Here is a 10,397-nt window from a genome sequence, read left to right as displayed (position 1 = left end):
ATCACTATCTAGGATGTATTCACTCTTGGTTATGATTACACTTTAACTCACACACACTAACTAGGTGTGATTACACTTTTATGAATGCATTACAATGAAGGTTTCCACCTCTATTTATAGGAAAAATTTGAGGAGGTGGAAAGGTGTGAACACTAGATGGTGTGAACGCAAAAAATGGTGGCTATCCGTAATTGTTTCCAATTTTGCTTCTTCCATATTAGTTGTTCAAAGTTGGCAAGCCGTCATTGTTTTCAAGTTTGCTTCTTCCACATGAGATGACGACATCTAGAAGAAACTAGAATAAGGCATCTAGATGACATGTCATCTAGAAGATACTAGATTACGGCTGGAAATCATCAGTTATTTGTGACTTATCATCATCTTACGCAAATCAATCATGTTTTCGTGATTTCAAGGTACATTCATATGAAACCCTAACTTTCGTTATTAAGAAAATTCATATAAATTGATTAATCTGCCTTCTATAAATCAATATCTTAAATGTGTTAACTGAATCGTCCTTATAATATCTAACTTTGTGATTTTGTAACACGCCGATTTTAGTTGAGTTTTAGGGTTTTAGTTGTCATTTGTTATGTATTAGAGGAATGGATAAAGTTTATAGCGGATTTTGAGCAAGTTTGCTCTGCCGTTCCTGATATAACTTTGCATAATGCATTTCACTTAAATTTTCATAATTTCTTAAACTCATATCAACTCAATTAATAGTGAAATATCATATGCACAGCAGTTACCTGAATGACGATTTCAAATAGTTCAAAGATTATCTTCATTTGAATATGCTATGACATGTATTAATTTTGTGTGTGTGTGTGTGTATCTACACACTTGTAGTTAGATCATTAGTATCATACTGGATATTCATTGCCCCTGTTAAATTGTTTGGTTATAACTATTTTTAAGTTCGCAGTAGGTTTAGGATGTAGTAGCTTAAGCTACTGGTATCAATTATCATATCTAACCGACATTTGTGGTTGATCTTATATGATATAAATTATCAAGTAAAATGCTTCGGAGTATTTATATAAATTTTGTTGTATATTAGTGTTGGAATTGAGTATTGTTGTTGTCATTTTGTATGTTCAAGGTTACCTAATCTATATCTATATCTATATATAAGTTTAATATAAGTTATTTTGAGCTTATGATGGCAATTATTGATCATGCACACAATATGTTTTTATGTACTATTTTTTCTTATGGTGAGCTTTATTTTGGTGCATCCTTTTTTCTTTGTGCAAGTGTATCCTTTGTGTTTTGCAGGTGTATTGCAGTGCATAGGTTGTTTCTAAGACAATTTGGGTGAATCTGGAAGTATTAAATAAGAAGTTAAGCTTTTGTTGTAGCAGGTAATTAAATCTTAAAAAAATCACACTGTTATTTCATAATAGTTGTTGCTAATGTATAATTGTATAATACTTTTATCCAGTTGTTAGAATTGTGGATTGTAATCTATCAAAGCTTTGGTCTTATTCCTAGGGATTTTGGATTTCTAGGGAGCAACGGAATAGATGCCAAGAGCCTTTGTTGTCTTTAAAAGTTTGTATATTTCATTTTACTTAAATGTGGATTGTGGATGTATAAGAATATAAGAGCTCGACGAATGTTAATATGTGCATTTAGTGTTTGTTAATGATATCGAAACACTTTCGTTTTCAAGAGTTCATTGTTTATAAAGTGAAGATTAGTTAATAATATCAAAATTGTGTTTCAGCATAAATATTTTATTATTTAGGTATATAGCTAGATACGTAACGTGAATGTATATTGAAATCTTTGTCAATTTCTTCACGACTAAAACAGTAAACCTCAAATAAAAATACGAAAAGCTATGTTATTTTTCCACGGTTCAAAGTGTGAAGAGTGAAAGTTCACGTACCAAAGTGTGCAAAAATTAATTCATATCCTCACGCTTCAGTGTGTGAACAATTAGTTCATATCCTCAGGCTTCAGTGTGTGACCAATTGAGTGAATTAGTTATGCTTGGAGTGCTCCCAACCAAGACTAAATTTCTTCCAGGACTAACCAACCATTCAGCGTCACATCAGCACCTCCATCTCACTTCCTACCCAGGACTAAACCAGGACTAAACATTCCCAACAATGACACTCATTCCTCACCCACTATATTTATTAATTAATTAATCAATTGTACAAGATTAGTGGCAAAAAGTACCACAAAACTTGCAAGCCTTCCGCCCTCAAATATGTTGTAAATGGACGAAAGAGAGGACGGGTCTCGTGGGCGACGGCCTGGGCGGCCCTGGGTGGTGCCGGTGCCATCGGCGCCCAGCCTGAGCGCGAGCTATGCGGAGCTTGGGCGCAACGGTTGGGACTACTCTTAAATATGCTAACTAATTTGTTAAGGCCAATATCCACACACCTGCCCCAAGCTTAATCTCATTGTCATCTTCACACTTTTATGTGTACACATATGACCAAAAAAATTTGAATAATTAAACAATTTGTTGTGGTGAAAGTGTATTGCTATTGCTAACTTTTTTTAGTATTAGTTTTGGTACCAATTAGTGTGTAGCGACAAATAGGTTCTTAGATTTCAGTTATTTTAAGTAAAATAAACTCCTATGCTCAAAATAACTTGTATATATAGAATTCCACGAATTCCACTCCAAAGATAGGGATGATATAATGTTCTCCTAAACTACTCATTTGTACTGATTTAATATAAAGAGAATAATATGATTTGTCATATAAAAGAACGAACATGGAGTTATACTAACAACATTACATTTATACATAACCTGCGATAAACTGAAACCCTGAAAGGAATCTTGATCAATACAACTATTTAGCCCAAAGATGAATATTTTTTTTACGGCGGTTAGGAGTCATGACAGGGATCCGAACGCGATGTCGGAACCCACTCACTGATCAATTCCTTGTACGAATTATTACAATCCTACCACACCTCAGAACAAAACCCCCACGACGAATCCATACGGACATTGTGTGTGGTAAAACCCCCTCGGGTGAGGCTCGAACGCAAGACGTTTGCAACATTCGAGACCCATGAAATGGGCGAGTAACAACAAGAGAAATTTTGTAGCGAGTGGGAATCAAACCCTTGACCTCCCGAATCGAAAGTCAGGTCACCACCACTAAGCCAACTCCTTTTTTCCAAAGATGTTATCTTGGTTTGTGTTAATCAGCATTTGTATTTGTGTTTGAAATTATTAAGTTACTAATATTTTAATTAAAATTTATACACGTATTTCTGTTATTCCGTAAGTAATTTTTAAAACCTATGTACAATAAACATTAGAAACACTAAGAATCAAAATACTGTTGGGTTCTTTATATGTTTCCAAATATGAGGAAACTTATCTCTAGCCCAAGCTCAATAAATTTAGGCCCAAGATGCTTGTTGACTTGGTCAAGTGTCTTAGGCATTATTTAGATTAGTTGTGTGCTGTATTCAATCATCAAGAGAGAAGAGAGCAAAAAAGTCTTGAAAGAAAAAGTGTGTTTTCTCAATTTCCGTCTACAAAGACAGCTGGTCAGTAAATTGACGATCCCCGGAGATCTAACCGTTGGATCTTCATAAAATTTGGGTTGTGTCTTCCTGACATCAGTGCCAAGGTTTTCAACCGTTGAATTCATCTAAAGAGGCCTGTAGCTCGTTTTTTTGCTGCTGGAACAGAGGGTAGTTTATTGGGTGAATCATTCCTCTTTTGTCTTTAATTGTTTCATATACTTGTTGATTGTTGTAGTTCAAGAGTATGATGATGTTGTATACCTCTAGTTGATCTAGAGAAGGATTGTTGTATTGCTCTCTTGTTGATGATAGTGAAATTTAAGTGGCTTACGAGTCCCGTGGTTTTTACTCTCGATTTTGAGGGGTTTTCCACATAAAAAGTCTCGTGTGTATTGTGTGTGCTTGATTATTGCTTAGCTACTGATTTGCTACTGATTTAGTATTGTTTAGCTACTGATTTGAGTTGGATTTGGTATAGCTTGTTTGTTAGCATCCTCACGGGTTCATACGGGTCGGGAAAGTATTGGTTGTAGATTGTCCGTTGTGATTATTTTCCCATCAAATTGGTATCAAGAGCTAGGTTATTTGATTTGACTTGTGTGAAAGATGGAAGCTAATACAAGTAAAATGATTAGTTTAAATGGTTCAAATTATCATGTTTGGAAAGGCAAGATGGAGGATTTTCTTTATGTGAAAGATTATTATTTGCCTGTTTTTACTGAGGAAAAATCTGATGCTCAATGAAAAATTTTGCATAGACAAGTATGTGGGTATATTCGGCAGTGGGTTGATGATAATGTTGTGAATCATATTACTGGGGAGACTGATGCTAAAGCCTTATGAAAAAAGCTTGAGCAGTTATATGAGCGAAAGACTGGGAATAACAAGTTGTTCTTAATTAAGCAGATGATGGCTTTGAAGTATCATGATGGGACTCCTATTACAGATCACCTAAATGCATATCAGGGTATTATAAATCAGCTTGCAGGTATGGGTATCAAGTTTGAGGATGAGATACAGGGTCTTTGGTTACTTGGTACATTACCGGACTCTTGGGAGACTTTTAGGACATCTTTTTCCAACTCTGCACCGAATGGTACTATCACCATTGAATTGGCTAAGGGTAGTATTTTGAATAAAGAGATGAGAAGAAAGTCACAAGGTTTCTCTTCACAGTCAGATATCTTGGTCACAGAAACGCAGGGGAGAAGTCATAGTAGAGGTCAGGGTAAAAGAGGCAATCATCGTAGCAGCTCACGCAAAGGTAAATTTGCTAATGTTGAGTGTTATAATTGTCATGAAAAGGGGCACACAAAGTGGTATTATCCAAAGTTGAAGAACGAGAAGAAAAAGGGATATGACAAGAATAAACAAAAGAAAAGTGATGGTGGTGGTGATGATGATAAGGTTGAAGTTAACGCTATCACAGATGAGTTCTTTGTTTGTATTGATTATGATATGATCAATCTTACTCATGATGACACGAGTTGGATTGTTGATAGTGGTGCTACATGTCATGTTGCAATTTGTAGAGATCACTTCTTGTAAGACCCGAATTATTATTGTACGGAAGTATAATTATGCTACATTGAATGCAGGAGGCATTGTGTAATTAAACGAAGCTCAGATTCTGCCCAGACATGGGTGCGCGCCGCGCACACCCATTAGTCCGCGCCGCGCACATGCTCAGCGACAGAATCCTGACTTTTTCCAAATTAGATTTAATGAGGGGCTTTTTGGTCATTTCACTAGAGGCCGGATTTGTGAGCTTTATCAGTTGGTTTGGATCCAACTTTGGATCATTTTCACATCCATTCATCACTCTCATCCATTCTTAGAGAGAGAGAGAGAAGTCTAGAGAGAGATTTGGGGTTTTGGTGAAGAAGGAATTCGAATTGATCAAAAGCTCGGGTTTTAAAGTTGTTCACCTCGTTCCTAGCTACGTTTTAGTTGTTGTGGTAAGTTCTAACTCCGAATTTTATTGTTTGATTTTGATATTCAAGTTAGGGTTTGAACTTAAATTGTTGATAAACCCATTTAAACTCATGAAGTGAGTTTAGTGATACTAGTAATCGGGTTTATTGTTATTGTAGGTGGATTTTGGGTTGGTGAACAAATTGGCTATGTTTATAACTTGTAATTGGGTTCAATCACTAGGTTTAGTGATTATGGAAGTGTTAGAACCCATTTGTGTGTTTGAAAGACTAATTTTGGAATTGGCTCAAAATTAGGGTTTTTGGGTGATTTTGAGATTGATAAGTGTTTAACAGTTAAGATTGGGTTCAATTGGCTTATTAGGACCATTGTCACTAGTGTTGGTGATTATTGGTTAGTTTGGGCGCGATTTGTGCTTGGAAGTGCAATTGGGTCGAAATTGCACTAAGTGTCGAATTGGGTTGGTTTGTAAATCCATCCTAATTGTGTTGTGGTATTTATGATTATGGAATAGGTACTTTCCATTGATGAGTTGCGGATTATTCGGAAGCTTTCATCAAGGCGACAAGGTGAGTGTTAATATCCTATGTGCATATGTATGTGTAGGATGGGTGCGGGTCGGGTGAAGTGATTCTCGACTATAGAGCTCACTTCACATATAGGTGGATTTGATGGACTTTGGTATGAGTCCAATTGGCACGGTTGTGCGTTTTGGTTGACCACCTTTGGCGAGGTACACGTTTGTGTGTACGTTATCACACGTGGTTGTGATTTGGATGTTATAACCCAAATGGCGAAGGGTTGATATTGTCGTGATGTGGATAACCCCGATGTGGTGGATTTTATAATCCCGTGACCGTGGGTTGAGTTGGAGAAGTGAATCGCGTGTAGTTCGGATTCACGATGACGCGTGTAGTTCGGTCATCTTATCTAAAATGAATCTCGTGTAGTTCGGATTCATGGTGACTCGTGTAGTTCGGTCATCTTATTGAGGTAGTAATCTCTTGTGGTTTCGGATTACTAAGGCTCGTGTAGTTCGGCCAATCTCGATGTTGTGAAGATAGTAATATCGTGTGGTTTCGGATTACTAAGGCTCGTGTAGTTCGGCCAATCTTCATTGTGGTGGTTTGGTATTCGGTAATGGGTTAAGGGGGTTAACCTTATTCGTTTATATATTGTTATATATATATTGTTGTATTGTCGTGATGTAGCTAACCCTCCAGGTGTAGCTTCTTGGCGTTGTTCACATCGTCGTTGGTGAACTTATGTTTGTTGATGCATATTTAGCTTGTTGCTTAGTGATCGTACGGTATGCCTAGATTAGCTTGCCTTTATGCTTGGATGCTCCGGTATGCGGTATTTGATATTTTGTGGCGTGTCCATTTTATGCATATATATATGTATGTAGTATGTTATCACTCACTAAGCGTTAGCTTACCCTCTCGTTGTTTACATTTTTATAGATTGCTTGGAGACGGTGGCTTGGGTAAGCGGGGACTAGTGGAATTGCGTAATTGCTTTAGAAGGCTTGCTTTTGGATTGATTAGGATTGGGTAGCGTATCCCCAATCGCCATGCTCGGTCTTTATTTTGTGTTAGAAATCACGTGGTCGAAAACTTGTATTTTTGTACGAAAGTCGTAAAACGGCCGATGTGGGCCCGATGTTGTAAAACTCATTTTACTATTGGAACGTGTTAGTTTTAACTATGGTAATATGTTGTGAAAAGCATTTGGTCTAAGTGTGTCGGGAAGTCGAAGATCTTTTCGCGTAAAATGGAAAAAGTGGACAGAAGCCGCCAGGCACCTGTGCGCGCCGCGCACATGGTGTGGTGCGCTCGGCGCACCCCTCTGCCCTATTTGAAAATTTTTTTTTATTCCGCGTTTTTGGTTGGTTAACGGGTTGGGTTGTTACAAGTGGTATCAGAGCATGGTCTAAGGGATTTAGGTGACTTGAGATAGGTGCCTAGACTTAGACTTTTGTGTGTGCTTAATTTGTTGCGGGACTTGTAGGATTACGGGTCGGAATGGGGTATAGTTAGTGCCTTGTTTATAGGTTGACTAACGTTTATATTAGTAATGCGGATATTATTAATATATTATTGTGTTGTGTTAATAATTCTCGCGTGTGTTTATATCGCGTAGAATTTTGTTTGTGTTTGTTTATATCATCGAGCGAGGCGGTCGTTGTACTAACGAGTTGATGCGACGTGCGTGCGTAATAAGGACTTGCAAACCTTATTACGGGTGCAAATTGTGTTTAACAAGTGATGTACCACGAGTGTTTAGCAAGATGGGGCGGTGTTGTGTGTGTGGTTTTATACGTTCGTGATCTAATCGCTTTGCATTCCTTAGAATGGCGACGGGAAATGGGATCGAGACGAACGACGTGGAGTTTAACGCTAGAGTTGCGGCCGCCGTTGCGGAGCAAATGAGTGCGTTTCGAGAAGAAATGGATAGGAAGTATTCCGAATTTCGGGGTAGTAGTGAAATGGAGCGTTGTCTTAAGAGCTTCATGAGGACTAAACCCCCAATGTATGACGAGAAACCGGATCCTTTGGTGAGCACAACTTGGATCTCGGATGTCGAAGGGTGTTTTCGTACTATTGATTGTCCTTCCGAGAAAAAGACAAGACTCGCTACTAGTCTGTTGCGGGGTAGGGCGAGGGATTGGTTGGATGGTAAGATTGATCTTGTCAGTGGTGAAACGTTTATGGCTTTGTCGTGGGACGAGTTTAAGAAGGAATTCTTCGAGGAGTTCCGGACTTCAGCCGATTTGTGGGAATTGCGTAATGAGTTGCGAAATTTGCGACAAGGATCCATGGATTTGAGTACTCTCAAGACGACCTTTATGGCGAAAGCTCGTTTTTGCCCGGAGTATTTGGGGAATGATCGTTTGTTGATGGGGGATTTCTATCGGACCTTGAATGACGACTTGAAGAGTAAAATTAGCCGGGGTCAAGCGAAATCATTTGCGGAATTATTCGACTTGGCTAGAGGTTTCGAGTCGTACTCACGATCCAAGAAGGGTGAACCTTCAAGTGAGAGAAGGGTTGTTTCTTATGGTGCTCCAAGTAAGAGGACAAAGGGTCCGAGTGTGAGCACTGGTGGTACGCGGACGAGTATATCGGATTCTAGCGCGTCTAGATGTTACAATTGTGGCATGAGGGGTCACAAGTCTTGGGAATGTTCGGTACCAAAGGGTGATGGTATGGTGTTTTTCAACTGCCAAGAAGAAGGACATCGTAAGTCAGAATGTCCCAAGTTGGCGGGGACGTGTGCGACAAGGAGACGTTAAGGTACGTTTCATTTTAAATAAACATGTCCTTTGATTATTGATTAAGTGCCGTTTGTGTTTGAGTTTATTAGATGCATTGTTGTGCATATTGTTGTTATGGGTGACGTTCCTAAATGGAAGTACCCTATGGTGACATTTGATTGTCGGGCGAAGGGCGTAAGACTTGGTGCAACCAAGCATTCCTTACTATTTGGGAAATGTTTTTACCAAGCCATGGAAATGAGTTTTGGTGTTCAGTTGTTAAGCGCGTGTTCGCGTTTGTGTTGAAGTTGATGAACCATGAGGTTCGACGGGTGAGATGAAGCCCGAGGAATCGAGTGTTGATCTCGATGTATGATTGGTGAAGAAGTCTACATGACGCGATGTTAGGTGCCTCTTTCATACCTACAAGCATAGTATTCAACTCCGATGGTGACGCGGTTACATTGTACTTAGGGTACCGGAGAAACCCTTAGGTACATGAGTGACTAGGTTGAAATTTGACAAACTATAGCAATTGGATGATTGTGAGGGTATGGTTTGTGTAATCGTGGTACACTTTTCGTTCGAAGTGTTTAAGGATAGATTAAGATCCTTGGTATGCTCAAGGTTGGAGCAAGATATGGTGATGGGTCGTGTGAACCCAATTGTTGGTAAAGTCTACCTTTGGTAGCATTGTACGGTTGTACGAGATGCGGTTATGGAACGTAGTTCTAAGTGGGGGAGTTACACTCCCGCACGAGGAGGTTGTAGTGTGAGATTTCGGATGACGCTTTTAGTAGTTCCGAAACTTGTGTTGGGACCTAGTTTTGGTCGATTTGTGGTGGAGTACAATTTCGGTTAAATTGTACTTATGATTTTGGATTTGAATTATCGCCGAGGTGGTAATGTGGTAAATCTCGTTGAGAAATAATAGACGTGTTTGGCGAGCAAGGTGAAATCCCTCGGTTAAGGGATGTGCGTATCGGATTCTCTTCTAGAGAATTATTGTTTGGTACCTATGATTGATATAGGTGGTTCTTGCTCGATTGTGTAGATGGTTAGTGGTATCCGTTTGGATTCACTACGGCGTAGCAGAGCGCGATGTTACGCTACTCATCGTTCGAGGCCAGAAAGGGCGTTGATTGATGAAGCATGACCTTCGGGGTCCGCTGACTTCATCATGGTATTGGTGATTGATGAAGCATGACCTTCGGGGTCCGCTGACTTCATCATGGGAGTACGCGATTGGTGGAGCATGACCTTCGGGGTCCGCTGACTTCATCATGGGCGTAGTGTTATATCGGTGAAGCATGACTTTCGGGGTCCGCTGACTTCATCCGGTGTTGAGATTGGTGAAGCATGACCTTCAGGGTCCGCTGACTTCATCATGGTTGTGGATCGCGTGTGTTTTCGGATTCACGATGACGCGTGTGGTTTCGGTCATCTTATTGTGAAAGTGAATCTCGTGTAGTTCGGATTCACAAATGACTCGTGTGGTTCCGGTCATTGTATTGAGGAGTGAGTCTCGTGTAGTTCGGATTCACAAATGACTCGTGTAGTTCGGTCATTCCTCTGGGATAGTGACTCTCGTGTAGTTCAAATTCACTAAGGCGCGTGTAGTTTGGCCAATCCCGATTGTTGTGGTGAAGGTAGTGAGTCGCGTGTAGTTCGGATTCACTAAGGTGTGTGT

The sequence above is a fragment of the Rutidosis leptorrhynchoides genome, chromosome 5 (genome assembly GCF_046630445.1).
Source record: "Rutidosis leptorrhynchoides isolate AG116_Rl617_1_P2 chromosome 5, CSIRO_AGI_Rlap_v1, whole genome shotgun sequence".
In the NCBI taxonomy this organism is placed as follows: Eukaryota; Viridiplantae; Streptophyta; class Magnoliopsida; order Asterales; family Asteraceae; genus Rutidosis; species Rutidosis leptorrhynchoides.
Note: the sequence above shows the minus strand (reverse complement) of the source record.